This window comes from Neofelis nebulosa, chromosome 9, assembly GCF_028018385.1.
Source record: "Neofelis nebulosa isolate mNeoNeb1 chromosome 9, mNeoNeb1.pri, whole genome shotgun sequence".
Classification (NCBI taxonomy): domain Eukaryota; kingdom Metazoa; phylum Chordata; class Mammalia; order Carnivora; family Felidae; genus Neofelis; species Neofelis nebulosa.
In genome coordinates, this window is record NC_080790.1 from 89,164,899 (window position 1) to 89,185,099 (window position 20,201).

At 45.3% G+C, this 20,201-nt stretch overlaps 1 protein-coding gene across 3 annotated transcripts in view; it reads right to left on the minus strand.

Annotated features, from left to right (window-relative positions):
* Positions 1 to 12,509, minus strand: part of EDAR (ectodysplasin A receptor) — an 88,781-nt gene extending 76,272 nt beyond the window's left edge. For 2 of the 3 annotated variants that reach the window (XM_058684635.1, XM_058684633.1), the window contains exon 1: positions 12,228 to 12,509. The gene's annotated coding sequence lies outside the window, so the exon portion shown is untranslated. The remainder of the gene's footprint in view (positions 1 to 12,227) is intronic. The other variant, XM_058684634.1, reaches the window with a different exon arrangement.
* Between the last annotated feature and the right edge of the window lie 7,692 nt (positions 12,510 to 20,201).

Genomic DNA, 20,201 nt, shown 5'->3' on the forward strand with positions numbered 1-20,201 from the left:
CTTCCTCAACTTCAAGACTCACATTTACCTTCTCATTGAAAGAGTATTTCTTGTTTCCATTGCTGAAAAAGTCTGCAAAACTCTAATTAATACAAGACTTCACAACTGACATTGGCAACAGGCTTCAGAGTCTGCGAAAGGCCAGTATGGGTTTTCTGGGCCTTAGCACAGCTCCTGCTTAGAGGGAAAAACCATCATTTGTTTCTTCTTTTCTTGCTTAATCTCTCATTCATGCAAATAATCACTTTCTAACTTTTATTAAATGCAAGACATCATACACTATGATAGATTAGGGTCTAATAGTATGTGTTTATTCTTATACGTAGACAGGATTTGTGGCATCTATGGATAAAATGAGACCCTTCAAGGAGCCTATTTCTAATAGAAGACCCCCAACCAACCTCATCCAACAGAACTGGGTGGGCTGCAGTCATTTTTCTTCTCATGGAGGGCATCTACACAGGGAAGCACAAGGGCTGGCCCTGCATGGGTTGTGCCTCTGGGTAAGGCCTGCTAGGGTGCTGCCTTCACTGGGAAATATCTTTTAGGAACCCATAACTAGTCTTTGAAGTACAAAAGGATACAGAAAGGGTATGGGAGTAGTGCTTTAAGGGATAAAATATACTATCCAAGCCGAGAATGCCCGGTTGTACCTCTCTGGCTCCCAACAACCATAATCTTGTTAGGTGGCCAGGTCTCTCCTTAAGTCTAATTAAATACAAGAAACTCATTTAAAAAAAGCTCACAAAAAATATTGAAATTGGCAGGTTCTGGGTATCTTTGCTAATCTGCATGTTTAAAAGATTTTTTTAAAGACTCAGAATTTCACCATGTATTTCTAAAAAGTAGGCCTCCAGGGGATCTTCATGTTTATGGAAAGCATAAATCCTCCTAATAGTTGCTGAGGCTGATGGCACTGAGAGAAGCATTTTTTTGTGTGTTACTTTGTTTTTACAGTGCTTTTTATAAATCATAAGTTTTAACCATTAAAATATTAAAACTAACTTGTTAGCATCTGAGATGTAGTAAAGTATGGTCAGAGGAAACAGGTTTTGAAGCAAACACCAAATTGCCCGATATGGAGAGTTTCAGTATGGATACAGTCTATCAGTAAAGCCAGAGAAAATACTTAGAAAAATCCATTCTGAAAGCAGGAGGGCATCAATGAATGTGTTAGCACAGCTGCAAATTTGGTTAAATGAAACCCAACAGGAGAATAATCCACACAGAACGAAGGAAGCAGCTAACGTAAACTCAAATGAATACAATTTGAAAGTTTTCTAAAATGAAACCATTAACTCTCAAGAGTTTTCAGCAGGGGGCAGGGGGCAGGGGTGCATAAGGAGCAGATGGTCCATTTCCAGTGAGGGCTCAGGTGTCTATTCAGTAAGCAGAGAAGTGCCAGCTCCAAAGATGTTCAGTGTTGTAGAAAATGAGATTCACTTAAAACTCATAGATGCTAAACCACCCAGTGAAGCTGAGGACCTCCCTCTGCCTTTCTTCACCATGCCTTCCAAGTATCTAACTCACACATAAGGAATGGACCTCTTGCCATTAGTTAAGGGAGAATATGCAGCTTAGACCCCAGATGTGCAGGAAATAAAGGTATCACCGTCCCAGGTTTGCTGCCTCCATCTGGTGAAACTCGGCCCCTCTGACCAGCTCCTTTGCTGGTGCCCACACCAGGCTACTTCTGCCCCTCACTCTTCCACCCCTAGCCTGGTCTAGGCCTCATCCCGAGCTCTCATGGTTGTTGCATTTCACTCTCTTCTCTCAAAGACACACACACACACGCTCCACAGGCACCCCAGAGCAGCTGAGGAGGGCGCCAGGGGCTGGGGAGCAGTGATAGTGAAGCCTCGCCCCACCTGGCGAGGCTTCATTCTGAGGCAGGGACTGCATGATTCAGTGGAGCTGTTTATCCAAACCAGGACAAACGAAGAATGTGCAAAGGGAAGGATGGGAAAGAAGCCCCAGGAAGTGGGGAGATGTCAGATGGCAAAGCTGCTGAGACCCGGACACTGTGGCTCCACCCAGGGTTCGATGAATTATATCAAGAACTGAAGACCCAGGGGAGGGCTTGCAGATTTCAGGCAATAGCAGTCAACAGGTGAAAAGACAGGTAAGTCTGGGAAGGCAGACCTGTGGTCCTCTTTGCGCTGCTCTCAGTTCTAGAATGACTGGTCCCTCAAACAAAACTTTTTCATCTTGATCATCTGGCGTGCACCGTGTTTCCTGATGGGCTCCTGACTGGTCTCTGATGGCAGAATTTGGGGAGGCAGGGTGGCCCGTGGGTCTGTGGGGCAGGGGCAGGTGGGGAAGGGACTGCAGCCCCAACATCTGTGACAAAGTGTGATAACTTGCATCCCCCCCTCTCCTCCCCAGCCTGCAGTGCACGTGCATGATAATGCACACACCTGTGTTGAGTAGTGCCAGTGCTGCAAGGCTGCATGGGTGGGTGTGGCCTGGAGCATGGGGCACTCCCTGCTTTCTGGGTTCCTCACTGGAAACTCAACTACGGCCACACCTCTTAGTTGTTATTTAACCTCTGCTCAGTTCATCGTCTCCCCTACTTGCTTCGCTGATTCCACACTGAGCTGCAATGAGAAACTCCCAGGAAGTCTCTTGAGAGTCACATCCTGAAACCACAGCAGGGAAGGGGAGAGTGAAACCTACCTTGTGAGGCTGCAAAGAGCAGAAGGAAATTACCATTCCCAGGTTGGGCAGGCATGCCTGCATCTGGTCTCAGCAGCGATACATACTTCTAAATGAGATTCTAACCTTGATTGCCTACCAACTTCTGGGCTCATGTATGATGATCCCTAGGTTACATTATGTGTATAGTGAGTCATCTAGTGACCGATACTAAAAACAGGAGTTTTGGGGTGGGAGCACTCTTTTAGTCTGAGTTGAGCCAGGGAGGGTTTCTGTGATCAGGTGACTTGTTAGCAGAGACCTGAAGGGGATGAATGAAACAGAGATTCTGGGTAAGAACATTCTGGGGAGAAAGAAGAGCAGGCGCAGCATGTTGTGGCTTATGTGAGGAGCAGCAGGAAGGCCATTGTGGCCCAAGTGTGGTCAAGGTGTCACTGATAGCAGTGGCCAACCAGACACCACACCCCATGGAGCTCACAGACCCTGCCCTGTCCTCTGAGTAGCTGCTCCTTAACTGCAGGGCCCCAGGAGTATTCTGGATACTGGCCAAATTCATAGGTTGTTCCTATCACACCTCAGATGGACTTGGCCTTCATCAAACCACTGTGAATGACTGATAAGTAGAGATCTAGCTGCCACATTAAATTCGGCCCATGAGTGCATGCAGAGCATTGACAAGACTTACAGGTGCCCCTTCTTGTTCTAAAAGCTCTGCCTGCCTCGATTCACTTTTTTCTGCACAATGATCCCATGAGCCGAGTACTGTTATCCTTTCTCAGGTAACTGACACACATTACCCAACAACAAATGTCCACAATCCCATCGCCAGCACATGGAGGAGCCAGGACTTGGACCCACAACCACTGGACGCAAGAAGCTGTGCTCTGGCCCACACTTCCACATGGCCCCTGGCCTCAGCATCCTTCCTCAAGCCAGGTCACCTCCTATGGCTGTGCCCACCTCCCATGGTGTGCCCACTTCAGTATGACCCCAATGCTGGACAGGTCCAGTCCAACATCACAGAAGAAAGGCCTCTGAAGTTAAAGTGGATCTGGCTTGTCTCAGGTCTCCTACAGTTCTGACACTGCCATTGTGAGGACAGAGGCTTCCTGGTTTGCTCTTGGTCTTAAGGGCTGGAAAGAGAGATTCTGTTTTCTTCTCCAGCCCCAGCATCCTGCTGCCTCAAACAACATGTGCACAGACTCTGGGCCCAACCGGCAGGGCTATCTGCAAAGGGATCTGGGCAACTCAAAATATCTAGGATTTTAGACATCTGCCTAGGTAGAAATCATGTTCTACGTCTGAAAGTTATGATATAAAGTTACATTTCAATATAATTTGCAACAGCCCAACCCAATCTGATCTTTGAAGGAGTCCATAGAAAAGGCACCAAGTTGAGGTTTGTGAACCTGGGCTGAAATGTCACTTACCAGGAGGGAGCTCTTGGGCAAGTCACCTCACCTCTGTGACACTGTGATGATAATTTCTACTTCTTAGGATTGTTACACAGGTTAAATAAAATGCAAATGTGAAGGTAGTAAGTGTTCCATAAAGGATGGTTTATGTAAACATTTACTGAGGGCCTACTATGTGCCAGGCACGTGCTAGGTGCTAGAGACCATAGGTGGGCTCCCTATGGAGATATTCTCCTGGCCTCAGAGAGCACCATTCAGTGCAACTCTGGAGACAGCCCCTGGACACATGATTTCAGTGCAATGCAATGTGGGAAGCACTGTGTATTTCCATTTCTTATATGAATTGGTCTATTTGTGTGTGAATATGTGGCTGTCTGTCCTTCTTCTTCCTTTTAATACGATGGGCTCTAAGAACAGGAGCCAGGTCTTCTATTTCCTTCAGATATTCTTAAAAAACCCCAAGCAAAGTTTGTAGCCTGTTAAATTATGGCAAATGCTGTGGCCTCTCTAATTTAAGAAGGAAAACCTCCAGGGAGGCTTTGGGGAAGTATCGTTCAGGCCACCAAGGCAAACAGGAAAGATGCCCCCCAAACCCACCATCCACTTTACACACAGGGAGCCCAAGTCCTCCTGACTAGAACCCAGTGGGGTGGGCAGAAGGATGCTCAGCCCGATGGAGACCTGCACCTCCAGAGGCCCCTGCTTTTATTTAATTGGTGCAGGAGGCAAACAGCTGGTTCTTCAGTGAACAAGGGACATTGCATTTATCAGTGTCTCAATTCTGTTTATTCTGTAAACATAAGGAGGAGCTCCACATTCTACTATTCTTAGTTTTGCAATCCTCACAAAATAAATATTTGCCTTCAAAAGCAGCAACTGTGATAATCATCAGGGTAATATTCTCAAGCGCCGCTTCCCTCACACACGCCAGTTGCAGAAGTCAGAGAGCTGTGTGTGGTCTGTTTGGATAATGAATTTCATGTGGAAACCTCATGCTGGAAACCAACTGGCAGCGATGGTGGTGGAAGTTTGGTCTCTTGGTTCTCAGACTTGACTCAAAACCGAGTGTCCCGAGTCACTGGAATGTCCCTGCCTTGGTTTCTTCTGTCCATAAAATGAGGAGTAAAATTGCTTAAATGAGTGCTGTTGGGAGACCAAGACACTAGCTCACATCACAGTGGTTGTAGGAACAGGGCTGGTTCCTGCCAGAGGCCACCCGGATAGATCAGATGTCTGCTGCGTGTTCACATATCTCAAGGATGGGTCTCTCTCTCCCCATCTCTGCAAGAATGAGCTAAACTCCAAAAGGGGTTCTGCTGAAATTCCCTTAAAATCTTCCAATTTAAATGATACTGAAGATTTTATTGCCCAGGAAGGAATCCATCAAGCAGAAAACCATCAAGCAGAAGTCTACCAAAGCACAGTTGCCTTGTGCCATTTACAAATGCCACCCTGCCCAGCTGCCTGGCGCCTTCCTTGGCTTGTACTCTTCTTTCTGCAGATGTGGAGCATCTAAACAGCCACATTCCCAAAGTGTCCATTCTGATGGATTTTCTTCATTATGGACAGGAAGGTTTAGGAACAGCCATTTCTAGCCATTATTAAGGACTAAATCTTAAAGAAAATGAACCTTGAAAGCCCTCTGAGGTGCTTTTAAGAAAGTGCAGTGCATTTCAGTATATTTAAGGATTATGGTTTTTCTGGGCCAGAAGTAATGTTTGTTATGCAAGCGCACAAAGCCTCAATCAAAATATTAAACCATAAAACCATATTTGCCAGGTAAACAAAATCAGCCAAAGCAACAGATGTGTGCATCCCATCTGACCATCCTTTGTGGTCTCGGGCCTCTCTGTACAGTATCAGGAGCCTGGCCAGATGCCAAGCCCCTGAGTCCACCCCCACTTCCTCCCTCATGACCCATCCATGTGCTCTCACTGCCCTGGGCTTCCCTGCGATAGGGTCTCTTCCTTTAGGCTGACCTTCCACCCTAATCCATCTTATTACTTGGAAAGAAATCAAACTTGCCAGGTGTTGGTGAGCCACCTGCTGCACGGGGCTGAGCATCCAGCGTTCTCCCCAGCTCCTAGGACCATGTGCAATGGACAAGAATAGCTCTGGCATGCCAAACTGGGTATGAAATTGATCTCTCAATTAGTTCCCCAAAGCATGCCCAGAAGAGGCTTCCTAACTGAATGTCAGTGCGCTGGGCTGTGCTATCAGAGCTTCTTGGCCTGCATACCTCCAAGTGAGAAATGGGGTGAGTAGAGCTGGCTTGGGGCTCAGAGTTGGCTGTGGGAGGATCAGGTAGGGTGCAAAGAGGTAGGAGGCAACGTTGGACTCTATAATAATGTTCAGTGTTTTCTTTCTAGTTTGAGACTTTAAAAAATGTAAGCATGCGGGCACCTGGGTGGCTCAGTTGGTTGAGCATCTGACTTCAGCTCAGGTCATGATCTCGTGGTTTGTGGGTTCGAGCCCCACATCGGGCTCTTTGCTGACAGCTCAGAGCCTGGAGCCTGCTTCAGATTCTGTGTCTCCCTCTCTCTCTGCCCCTTCCTTGCTCACACTCTGTCTCTCTCTCTCAAAAATAAATAAACATTAAAAAATTTAAAAAAAGTGTAAGCATGCGTTTCAAGTTGGAATATTCAAAAATTTTCTCAGGAGGGGCCTATTGTTTGTTAATTGCAATGGGAACAGATGTTGGGTTGAAAGGGATCATCCTGGGGTGCCTGGGTAGCTCAGTCGGTTAGGTGTCCAACTTTGGCTCAGGTCATGGTCTCATGGTCTGTGGGTTTGAACCTCTGTGCTGACAGCTCGGAGCCTGGAGCCTGCTTTAGATTCTATGTCTCTTTCTAACTCTGGCCCTCCCCTGCTTATGCCCTCTGTCTCTCAAAAATAAATAAACAAAAAAAATTTAAGAAAGGGATCATCCTACCACCCTGCCAAGTTTCTCCTGCTGACTGCCCCTTCTGCTTGCTCGTCAGCCAGACTGGCCCTCTCAGAAAGAGCACACCTGAAGACCTGACTCACGACAGGTGGAGGTGGGTTTCACAACATACCAACTGGCATGCTATGGGCACTGATGGTCCCAGAATGGCACAGGGCATGGATAATCATAGCTGAACCTCAGCACTGAGTTCATGCATGGTTTTCGTTGCCTTCCCATCTCCTGCCATGAAAACCCAGACTTCTTACCACAGTCTCTAGCCTGGCATGCTCTGACTCCTGGCTCTCTTCTCTCATCTCCTGTTTTTCCCACCTTTCCCTCTGCTGTAGCCACATTGCTTTCCTGCTGGTGATGGCATGTCTTGGGTTTGTCCCACCCCAGGGCCTCTGCTTGGTTTCCTCCCTCACTTCACTTAGGGTTTTACTCAGATAACATCTCAGGGGGCCCTTTCCCCCCAGTGCTTTCTCTCGGCTTGCCCTGATTATTTATTTCTTCATGGCATTGGATTTACCTGAAACTACATCCATGTTAATGTACTATAGCTTCCCTCTTCGCACTAGTATGTAAGCTCCATGAAACAGGGACATCTCCTGTCCTCACCATGGTATTGGATATTAAAATCAACACGAAATCCTACCTTCATCTCTTTCTGTGCCTGACGTTTAAGAAATATGGAATTGGAAATATGGCAAAAAAAGGAAATTTTAAGAGAAAAGATTTGGTACTCATCTGACAGTTGTCAAAAGTATGACACTGCCCCCCCCCCCACCATTCTCATCTGTTGTCTAGACCTACATGTCTTTCTTCATCTCCTAAGAAAGCACCTTTTGCCAGGATTAGAGTGTTGTCGGCAGAATTATCTCCCTATTATTTTCAGGAGACTAATATCCTATTTCAGTGTTTGGGTTCACCTCTTAGTATCTTGTGTACAGCCACTTAGTGGTATCATTTAACAGTATCAATCTTAAAGGATCTAGAAATACCACAGCTAAGCTTGGCTTCCATATACCCTCCCTGGCCTCGTCACTACTAGTAATGACAACATGACTGTGGCTGTTACTCCTCTGCTTGCTGATTCCATTGGAACTCAGAAGCCAAGGTACCTTCCTGCCATGTGCAGAGTTTGATTTACTGGCTTGGGAAGTGACTGGGGATGATATAAGCTTGGTGGGTGGCACAGCTGTGGCTATCAACACACATGCATTTCCCTACACAAGGCTTATTACCACTCATCTGCTTTCCACAGTGATCTGACTTGTTAGAAGTGGAAAACAAAGGCCTCCTGGTTAGTTACATGGGTAACAGTGTGTACAGACCTCTGGGCATTTCTGGGGGTGGGAAGCTGGGTAGAGGAGGCAGGGTCTCCAGCTTTGCCAGCATGTATCTGTTCCACCTTGTAGCCAAACTGTGTTTAACACTTGTGGGCACCTACCCTTTAAGAAATCACACATGTCTCTGCACCCAGAGGGTAGCTTTGTTAATTGGAATTTGTTTGCTTGTTGATTTAGGGTACTGTGATGTTGGGAAACCCCTTGCTCCCCACTGTGTGATTAGAACAATTGGTGGCCTTTCTTGGAAGGATCTCATTCATTCATTCATTCACTGGACATACAGCTAACCCTTGAACAATGTGGGGGTTGATACACCAACCCCTGAGCAGTCAAAAATCCACATATAACTTTTGACTCCCCCCAAATTTATCTACTAAAAGCCTACCGTTGACTGGAAGCTTTACTGACAAGAAACACAGTTGAATAACATATATTTTGTATGTTATATATATTATAGAGTGTATTCTTACAAAAAAATAAGCTAGAGAAAATAAAATGTTATTAAGAAAATTCAGGGGCACCTGGGTGGCTCGGTCAGTTTAGCGTCCAACTTTGGCTTAGGTCATGATCTTACTGTTGGTGAGTTCGAGCCTCGCATTGGGCTCTGTGCTGACAGTTCAGAGTCTGAAGCCTGCTTTAAATTCTGTGTCTCCCTATTCTCTGCCCTCCCCTGCTCATGCCTTCTTTCTTTCTCTCTCTCTCTCTCTCATAAATAAATAAATAAATAAATAAAAATCCTAAAGAAAACACATTTACAGTACTGTACTGTATATATATATATATATATATATATATATATATATATATATAAAATCCACATGTAAGTGGACCCATGCAGTTCAAACCTGTACTGTTCAAGGGTCAACTGCACTTTCACTGAGTATCCACTATGCTGGAAGAATTGAAGTCACCTCAGATTGTAGGTTCCCTTATTTGCTAGCAAATGAATGGCCCACCCTAATGCTAAGTCCTTGGGCAAAGCTTTTTCCTTGGCTTTCATTGTTCAGGGTCACCACCTTGGGCACTGCTCTGTGATGACCTCAGGGCAATGGTGAAAAACTAGTCCAGTCTCATTTGTTTGTACTAACAGGCCCAAATTCACTGGGATGCCTGAACCCCAAAGCCATTTATTCCTGGATTGGAGTACCTGAGACCACTGATATTTGGCTACATTTGTACTATATACAAACAGCCGCTTTGTATTTCTTACACCAATATTTCCTCTATCTCCAAGCCTTCACAGAGATGGCTCACAGCAATGGAATGTAGATTGCTTTCTCCTTTGCCCTGTCTCTGATGATGGCAGATGCCAGCAAACAGTGTGGTGTGAGGGCTGGGATCTACAAAGGGCAGAAGTTTGCTCCCGCTACCCTCAGGTTTACCAGGTGGTTGTCCCAGAACCTTCTCCACATGTCCTTACAGAGGCAAGCGTATCAGCCGCAGAGGCAGGGAACAGAGGTCTAGTCCCTGTCCTCCTAATTATAAGTTACACAGCATGATTCCCTGGGTTACTATTGGCATCACGATCATTAGAGGTTATATGGGGCTGAGCAGGTCACTTAACCTTTCTAAGTTTCCACCTCCTTATTCTGAAAATAGGGAAGACTTGTACGAAAAATGATTTGTAAAATGGTCTGGAAATGTAGGGCAGAAGTTAAACGATGGGACATCATTTTATTTTCCCTTCTTTATTCTTTCAGTAAATAATAATCAGAGATTGAATAAGAGTCCTGCCCCAGTACATGAATTCAAGACAGACTGCATGATACACTGTGATAGGCTGTGATACGCAGCATTCTCTGAGGCAGGGTTGGGGCTTCTGTTTCCTAATTGACCTAATGTGCTAAGTGAGCTTAATGTAAGTTAATTAATGATACTATTGGAGGGTAGAATCACCTAGGCAGAGCCTCAAACAGCATCAAAGTGAAGAGCAGGCAGGTGTTCTCTGGGATAATTAAGAAAACAAGGGCCCAGAGGAAAGCTGCCGAGAGGCTTGCAGGCAAGACACTGAGGAGGCCAGGGGTTGTGAGGTGGGTAGAGGGAGGGAAGGCAAGGTGATGGGAGGGGCTGCCTTTTCAAATGCCATCCTGTTTACAGCTCCTGTGTTAGAATTTCAGATCTACCTGAGTCTTTGCAGCTGGGTTCCTGGGCATTTCCTTGAGAACAATTTCATTTTTTGGAAAACACAAAACTTACTCACCTGGACCTAGAAAGGAGACTCAGGTGATCTAGATTCTATCTTTGGTCTTTTGGGACCTAAGGAACTTTGATGAGAAGGTGCTTCATAGTTAAGAGTCAATTTGACTTGTACCATGTGAAATAGGGGGTAAGACCAGGGGGTAAGACTCTTGCCTGTGGCAGGCACTCTGCTGGGTACGGGGACAGGTTGATGCTTAAGAAAGAAGGGTGAGCCCTTGACATTTCTGAGCTTTGCAAATATGTATCTCGAATAATATTAAAACCTTCTTTACTTTTAGAATCAGGTAATGCCAGAGAGTGAAAATCAAACTTTTCAGGAAATTTTTTTTACTTTTCCTCCCAAAGACATGTGCTTCCAGGATTACCCTCCCACTGTGCTGTCACAAATTAATATTCCTACATACAGCCTGCCTCACTGAAGGATGGGGAGAAAGTGCCGCAGAGGCCCCAGCTGACCCAGCATGGAGCAGGGCCCCCAGTTTTCTCCTTCAGTGGGGAAGGGTACACATGGACAAATGCTAGTCTCCCAACTTTGATGAGTAACTCTCTTTTTGGTGGACTTTGTCAAAAAGTAACTCTCACTGTTTTAAATGGCTATCCCTTTGAAATCTTACAGCATCAAGTCAGGCAAGAATATTCTCTATGTTAGCTATTTGAATTGATTCCTTTCTCCTTAGTCCATTATAACTTTTTACCTTAATACTTTGAATTAGCTGCTGTTTTGTTCTTAGAGAGTGTCTCAGACATGTAACCTCAGAGCTACAGAGCAGTGGTGAGCCCGAAAGCAGAAAAGTGGGGCCAACCTCCCCTCTCTGTCCTTCACTCCAGCCATGTTGTATCCTGTGTCCCACCAACTCTCAAATGTCCTTACTGACGGGCTTCTGCTCTGTCACTCTGTCTCTACACTCTGGCACCTTACTGTTTTAACTGTCCCTCTTGGACCCCCAAATGCTGCCCTCCCAGTCAGCTGCCCCCTTTTGCTCTACCCTAACCTGTGAAGCCCCACCCCTCCCTCCCCCCCACCTCCCCAGGACAGGAGCAGTTGCTACAGGATGCTGGAGAATCAGAGCTGGCTCTTGTGCAGGAACCCAAACTACTCTGATATGTCAGAGCACTGAGAAGAGCCTTTTGGCAGGAAATGAATGCCTTAATCATCAGAAATATGTACTTTCCCCACTGCGCACCCGAAAACAGAGGCATCTGAGACATCGGGTCTCATACTTGATTCAAAATCACACCTGGAAGGTCTCTTAGGGCACCATAGGTAACTTGGGGCGGGGATGCAGGTACCGAGCCCAGCTAAATCCCAGCTGCTGTGTGTTCCCCATGAGCCCGGCTCAAGGGCAAATCTCAGAAACAAACTTTTCATGCTCTCTGGAGACACCCGTGGTCTTAGCAGCCAAAATCTTAAAGCCAGCGAAACACACACAGAGTTTGGCTCACGAACCAAATGTGCAACCAAGAGCAAAATGGGGTTTCTAATGTTTTTCTGAAAACAAAGGAACAATCTCAGGTCTTAGATCTGGTAGTGCAGACGCACAGTAATTGGTAAAGCTTGTTCAAACGCAACCCAAAAATGACGTGCATTTCAAAAATGCACTCAGGCCGTTTCTCAGCCGATGACACCTCAGTCTCAAACAGCCGAAGACTTTAGAAAACCCAGAGAGAAGAACCAAGGCTTACCTGGACCCTGCTGGCGGGTCAGTTTCTAATCCAAGCAGAAGATGGTCTGTGGAGAAAGGCAGGCACGGTCCCGCCTAGGGCCACCAGGTTTCACAGGTGGCCATCTGGCAGTGTTCTGAGAGGCAGGTGGCCAGTGACGCTGGAGGCCGGCAGAGCTGCCTGGGGCAACACACCTCTGTGCTGCCAGCCCCACTTTCCTTCTATTGCAAAGGACTGCCCGGGAACTCCTTGACTGCTCGTCCTGTCTGCGAGTGTGGGAACTTAGTCCTTGTGGAGGGGCTTTCCCTCCCTGCAGACTCACCTGCACCATCTAGAGGCCTCTCCCAGCACTGAGATGCTGGTGCCTCACTCTGCAGGTTAGCCCCCTCTGCAGCCTGACTGGACACACACACCTGGCTCTTGACTTCCTGTCCTGAAAGACAGAAGTTGGAATTTGTAAAATCATTGATTTCTTTTTTTTTAGAGAGGGACCCTTGCTTCCTTCAGAACAACTAAAGCCTTTGGACACTGGAGTGCCAAAAAACTAAAGTAGCATTAAAATTCCATTAATCAAGACATCTTCACTCAAGGACCCCCCACTGAGATGGCCACAGGCATGGGTGCTACTGCATCCATTTGAGATATGTTCACATGTTTGTACACATTCCTGTCTTCCTCTCCCCTCCCCCCACACCTACAGCAGACTTGAAGTCCTCAGATCCATTCTTTCTCTCCTGTCCCTGGACACCACCATATTCCCCAAGTAATCCCAGGCAGTCATATATATCCCATTAAACCCCAGATAGTCATATATACCCCCCCTTAAACTCCAAACAGCCACATCTTCCCCCTTAAACTCCAGATATATACATATACTCCATTAAATTCCAGACAGCCACATATACCCTATTAAACTCCAGATAGCCACATTTACTCCATTAAACTCCAAAGAGCCATATATACCCCATTATACTCCAAATGACCACACATACCTCATTAAATTCTAGATAGGCATATATACTCCATAAGACTCCAAACTGCCGTATACACCCCATTAAATGGCAGGCAAAAATACTCCATTAAACTCCCCATAGCCATATATACCCCATTAAATGCCAGATAGCTATATATTCCCCATAAAACTCCAGACAGCCACATTTACCCCATTAAAATCCAGACAGCCACAGATACCCCATTAAACTCCAAATAGCTACATATTCCCGGTTAAACTCCAGATAGCCACATATACCCATTAAACTCTAGACATCCACATTTGCCCCATTAAACTCCAGAGCCACATATATCCCCATTAAATTCCAGATAGCCATATATACCGCATTAAAGTTCAGATAGCCATATATATACTCCATTAAACCCTAGAGAGCCATATGTACCCATTAAACGCTAGATAGCCATATATACCCCATGTAACTCCATATATCCTTCTTATATACAAGTATGAAAGACAACCTCAACTACCTCCATTTTGAAAGTACTGTCTGTACTTTCTAACTGATAAAATTCTTCTTTCCAGTGGATCTCTTAATTCAGGCAAAAGACCCTGTGGGCAAAGCACCCCCTGACGGGGACCAAAACTACTCCCTCAAGCTATAAGGACTGTCCTAAGCCAGCAAGACCCCCCTGACTGACCCCAGGACAATGAAGGACCTGACCTTTACCGCCCACCTGCATGTACCCATCAACCCCTGTCCCACATTTTCCTTACATAAACCTGGATGTATTTTCAGCACTTTGGAGACAGTCTTGAGAAGTTAGCCTATGGTCTTCCCAGTGTTGGCCTCACTGAAATAAATTCATTTCTTGTGTCACTACCACTCCTGCCTCTGCCTTTGGATTTTGTCTGGAATGAGTGACAGAGCTTGGTCTGCTTAGGACCCCAAAGCCAGGTGCTCTTGTACCCCTCCGCCCCAGCTACAAGCAGATCATCAGGAAGACATTTGAAACACAAACATTTTAAAAGGACACCGCCTTTCAGTGTCTGTCCATTCTTTCTCACAAGTTAATTGATTGGGAAAATCCCCAAAATTTAAGAATTTTTCCTGACCTTCTGTTCCCCCAAAGCCACTAACATACAGAAGAACAGAACAACTTCTCGAGGCTCGATTTCTATGTTCTGCTTTTCCATCTTGTCTCCATTTCCATCTCTACCCTGGATACATGCAATTTAATTCACACATGAGAAAGTAAAGAACTTAAGAGAGACACAGAGACCAAAATGTTTGGGACTTGCAGCAGGGGCTGGAATCATGAATTAAGACTCATTCTGCCTTCAGGGAGGTTGGGTAGAACCATTACTTGACCAATGTTAATGGTTAATCCAGATTACATAGGTTCCCAAGTAAGAATTCCAACCTGAATGTTCAGGTTCAATCATTTATGTATGCCCATGTTGAACTCAAAGTGAGGGTTTGTGATAAATTGAAATTACTAAAAATTATTAAGTAGGAACCAACAAAATGAAAAGGAAGTAAGTATTCTGGGCTGATATCTTCTATTGACTTTTTAGCATGTTCATTTTGATAAGTGTGTTTGAGGATGGAGATTATTTTAGGCGTAACCATTTTCTATTGGAAATTAAATGGCAACTTTAAATTTATTAAAGAGAGAGGACACTGATATTGCCAGAAGACAGGAAAAAAGGAGAAAAAAATCTGAACAGGCACTGAATATGGATGCTATAGCAGAAGTACAAAAAAGTTTTTTTTCCTCTTCTGAAAAATCCAAAACATTACGCCATTAAGAAAGGTTGCAGATGGTTACACTTGAAATGCTCATAGTCATCATACCCAAATGAAAATAAGTATACAAATTAATTCAGCTGATTAAGAGAAAGAAGGAAACGAGAGATTATTGCTTGTCTTCATCATGTGAAGTCCCAGAGCTTTGAAGGTATGTCTTTTCTGTTTTGCACTTTTCTAAAAGACTGAGGGAGAAATAGCAAAAGGTTATCAATAGTATTTCTCTAAATAAGAACATGAATCAAGACTGCAGACCACAGCTGGGTAAATGGGATCTTTTGGGGCTGTGGAGAATGGACGGTAATTTAGAGCACATGCTTGATACACATAATGGAACCCTGACCTGTCTGCCCTCCCCTTTCACTGAGCCATCACCGATGCAGCCAGGAACCCAGTGGATGGCCACAGCTTGCTTCAGGGGGCAGGTGCCAGCTCTCAGCACCAGGGAGCTCTGGCTTTACAGATGATTGTAGAGATTCAGAAAACATTCATTGATTGGTGGGAATGATCTCACAGATCAGATAATTAACCTGTGAGCAAAACTGAGCCCTCTTCTGGTTGTCACTAGGTGATGATCATTGGGAGAGCTTCAAGAGGACTCTTGATACCCACTCATTCTGTCAAAATAGCATTCATCTACAGGCAGCATGTGTTCAGCCATCATTTATTCATTTGGCAAGTGCATATGGCACACCTCTAGGAGCCAGGCCCTAAATGAGTGCTGGGATACCACAATGAGAAAGACAGTCAAATTCTATGTCCTCAAGAAGGTGCCACAGAGGCAGAGAATAATCAGGTTAAGAAATAACCATAAAATATACTTTCTGGAGGTGACAAGCAGGCAAAAGGGTGCAGGATGCTTGGGCTGTGTGGGTAGGGGTTACTAATGTCTGCTAGTGACAGTTTCCTGCTATCTAATTACTGTCTGGAGAACGGTACTGCTTTCTGGCGGCTTACCTCTGACCCTGAACTGCCTTTACCTATAAAACTGGCCACAGAAAGTAAACTTCTGGTTACCTACGGAATTTACCTCTAAGTTCCTTCCAGGAAACGATTTTTCTCAAATCACAGCATGCTTATGGGTATTTCATGAAATTTTGTGTGCCCATGGTGGGTGCTCAGTAACACAAAGTTTTTTAGAATCAACTGACCACAGTTCTGTCTCTGGCTTGGGATTTGCAGCTTTGGACCTGTCTTAGAACTGGAGCAAAATTGGAATTCTTTTCTTGGAGAAACCTGCACCTGCCCTTGTGATGATGAGGACAGCAGGGTCCTCAGGCCCCTCTTGGCCCAGTGCCTCCCCTTTCCTTAGAAAATGCACAACTCGGGGCGCCTGGGTGGCGCAGTCGGTTAAGCGTCCGACTTCAGCCAGGTCACGATCTCACGGTCCGTGAGTTCGAGCCCCACGTCAGGCTCTGGGCTGATGGCTCAGAGCCTGGAGCCTGTTTCCGATTCTGTGTCTCCCTCTCTCTCTGCCCCTCCCCCGTTCATGCTCTGTCTCTCTCTGTCCCAAAAATAAATTTAAAAAGTTGAAAAAAAAATTAAAAAAAAAAAAAGAAAATGCACAACTCCAACTCTGCTAGGGTTCAATGCACCAGTACTGCCCTCCTGAGAGCATGGGCTAGCTAGTTTTTAAGGCACTGTCTCAGGCTGCTTGCTGCCCATGCTTATTACAGCTCCACAGGCAGAAGAAACAGGAATATAAGTACTTGTGATTTAAACTCTTGTGATGTCTCCCTGAAAGTGCAAATCCTGTGGAGGGCCTTGGTTTGCAAACTGATGTTCAAAATATCAGAATGGAGTGAAGTGCTACAAAGGAGGCAAGCCAGCAGTCGAGGGGGGAGAGCAAGCATGTATGAGGGTAGTGCTTTGGCTGATACAGGAGTCAGGAGTGGTTGTTCTAAGAGGAAGGAGGAAGTCTTGCAGAGTAAGGGAAGGAAGGTATTTGGGTAGAAAGAAGAGCTTGTGCAAAGGCCCTGACTGGAAAAGATCCGGGCATATTGAGGAAACTGAGAGAAGCCATGTGGCAAAGAACAGGGAGCTGGTCTGAGTAGGCTAAGCTGGACTCAGGTAGGGCAACAGAGACCACAGCCCAGTAAAAGGATTTGGATTTCATTCCAAGTATATCATGATTTAAAGATAATGCAATCTTAGTTTAGGAGAGAACAGGCCTCTATCCCTAGCATCAAAAAGAAATCCACATGCCCAAAAGGGAGTCTCTTATGCTAGGCCTTGTCACCCAACAGAGGTGCAACACCTAACGTAATTGCTGTTTCAACCTCCCCCAAAGATATAGTCTTATCGGGTCAGTCAGGAATTTTCTGGTCAGCACCAGTGAGATAATCTGTCACAGGGACCTTCTCCATCCCCTAAAGGAAGAGGAAGTCATTTTCATGATAAGACCCTGTGCTCTTCCCTGTCAGGGAAAGTGATCTTGCTCAGAACAGTCCTTTGTTTTCTTTTGTTGATACCACCTTGCCCCATCCTCCTTCCTATGAAAACCTGCCATTTTGTACAACATCCTCCTTCCTACACAACCTGCCATTTTGCACAACTCCTGGGAGTATCTCTACTTGATAGATGATGGGATGCTGCCTTTCATGAATCACTTAAAGCCAGTTAGATCTTCAGATTTACTTGGCTGAATTTTGTCATTGTTGTTTTGACACCAGTAAAGTGAGCAGGGAGAGAGACTGAGTCTGGGGAGGCAGGGCAAGTGCACATGTTGGGTTCTGGGTCTTCTGTAAACTAGTCCTGGGGATGAAGGGATAAGTGAGCCATTAGCAAGCCTGTGTGATCTGTCCTCTCACGGCACAAAATAAGAAGGGAAGACTCCAGGTCAGAGGCAGAGTAAACAGGCCAGGCTTCCCACTGATTTTATCTCTTTAGAAAATGAGATTCTGCTTTTAGTTATTTAACTAACTTTGCCATACTCAACACCATGCTACTAATTAAAGAAAGAAGAGTCTAGGGGCGCCTGGGTGTCTCTGTTGGTTAAGTGTCTGGACCCTTGATCTCAGCTCAGGTCTTGATATCTGGGTTGTAAGTTCAAGCCCTGCATTGGGCTCTGTGCTGGGCATGAAGCCTACTTAAAAAAAAATTATAAAGAAATAAAAGCTTTCTTTTACTACTTATTTGCCCAAGATTCCTACCCTGGACACTGCTTATGAAAAAGGTCACCTGGATTTGGAACACTCAGCTGTCAGGAATGACTCTGGTCACATAGAGCAAGTATCATCACAAACCCTCTGCCGTGGATGTAGGGCACACCTGGGTGGAGGGGAAAGCTCCGCATCAGGGGTTGGGTGGAGGGCAAAGGCAAGAACTCCCAGGGCCCCCAGGGTTCCCTGTTCCTGCTCATGAGGAGGGCCCCCACTGCCTCTATTACATAAGCAATAAAAGTATAATTGAAATTGATCTTCACCAAGAATGACTTTGGAAGCTTGAATAGTGCAAAGGTTCAAAATACTAAGTCTTTTTTATGAGCTATAATATTGTCATTTAGCTCAACAGTACAGATCAGTACATTTTTCTAATAAAGGAAACCACAAGAGTATTATAAAACCTATTTGCATTGTATCAGAAAAATTAAAGGGGGTTGGAACTGAGTTTGGAAATATGGAATATTGATGTCTTCATTGAAAAATCAACACATTCATTCTTCCAATAGACAAGTTCATATTTCTACCATAATTCATGGATTTGGGGTTAGTGGCTTATGAGACTATCATTCTATTATCAGTGGATACTCACAGCAGGGGAATATGAGTCCATATATAAACATGTAAAATTATCTGTTCATTGGGTTATATTTAATAAAATTTATTAATGGAACTTTATTATATTTATGAGAACATTTTGCAGGTTATCTGTAAGGTAGAAGAATATAATCAGTTTATGAGGGCTAATGTGTTCCTGGGGGACATTTGATTCTATAGAGTAGTTAGTACGTCTGTGCTTATCACCTACCATAGATATGAGCTCACTGTCCTCAAAAGCTGTGGTTGGCAAAAGAAAATCAGAATGGGGAAAAATGCGTTTTAATGGGAATTCACCCCGGCTGGCAGATCTGCTCCCTGCCACCTGCTGCCTCCTTCCATCTCACTAATAAGTTGCTGGTTCTGCTCAGGGCAACATGCCTGGCTAAGTGGCTGTAGTCCCCAGCTTCCCTTGCAGCTAGATGTAGCCCCAAGCTTCAAGACCAGCCACAGAGCCATTGCAGAGGTGCATGACTTCCAAAAAGGCTGCTTAAGGGGCTGGCCCTCTGGGAGGAGAGCTTTTCTGCCCGCTTCAGCTGACTCCTCACTGCCACCCAGTGTGATGTGCCAACTGGCATAACAGTGGCAGAGCAAGAGGACAGAAGGAGCTATGGCCCTCTGTAGAGCTAGCTGTCAGGTCAGTCTTGAATTACCTACCTCATTGATGGGAAGGAGTAACCCTTGTGTCTTTTAGTCACTGTGCTCAGGCCTTTCTTACTAGAAGCCTAAATAATTTGGATGGTTTCTCTCTCTCATTATGAAAAATCAGGACATGTAACTCCTTTTTTTCTAGATAACCTAGGTCTAAGAAAGTATTTTTTTAAATGTTTGTTTGTTTATTTATTCTTTTGCCAACCACAGCTTTTGAGGACAGTGAGCTCATATCTATGGTAGGTGATGAGCACAATGTACTAACTCCTCTGTAGAATCAAATGTCCCTCCAGGAACACATTAGCTCTCATAAACTGAGAGAACATGTGAGTACACTGGGGGAGGGGCAGAGAGAGAGGGACAGAGAGAATCCCAAGCAGGCTCCTGGCTGTCAGTGCAAGTCCAACATGAAGCTTGATCCCATGAACCATGAGATCATGACCTGAACAGAAACCAAGAGTCAGAAGCTTAACCAACTGAGCCACCCAGGTGCCCCTAAGAAAGTCTGTTTTATGATAATTACAGCTTTCATATGCGTTGTACTAAGATCTCACTCAGGGTACAAAATGACTCTCCAAGGAACTGAATGTTGGTTAACTGAAAAGATTCTGTTTGCGAGCAGGCAATGCAGAGTGAGCACCCCCAGCCACTTAACTGTCCTCAGTGGTCCTCAGTAGGCCAGAGACTACAGCCCAGGGAGACACCAGAGGTGCCCAGCTGCAGCTTCTGACTGAGTCTGTCCATGCTCCTTGGGACAGCTCAAAGTATAAGAAAGATTCCAGATGGGTGAGCAGACTTTAAGACACTGGCCTCATTAAGAGGTCCAT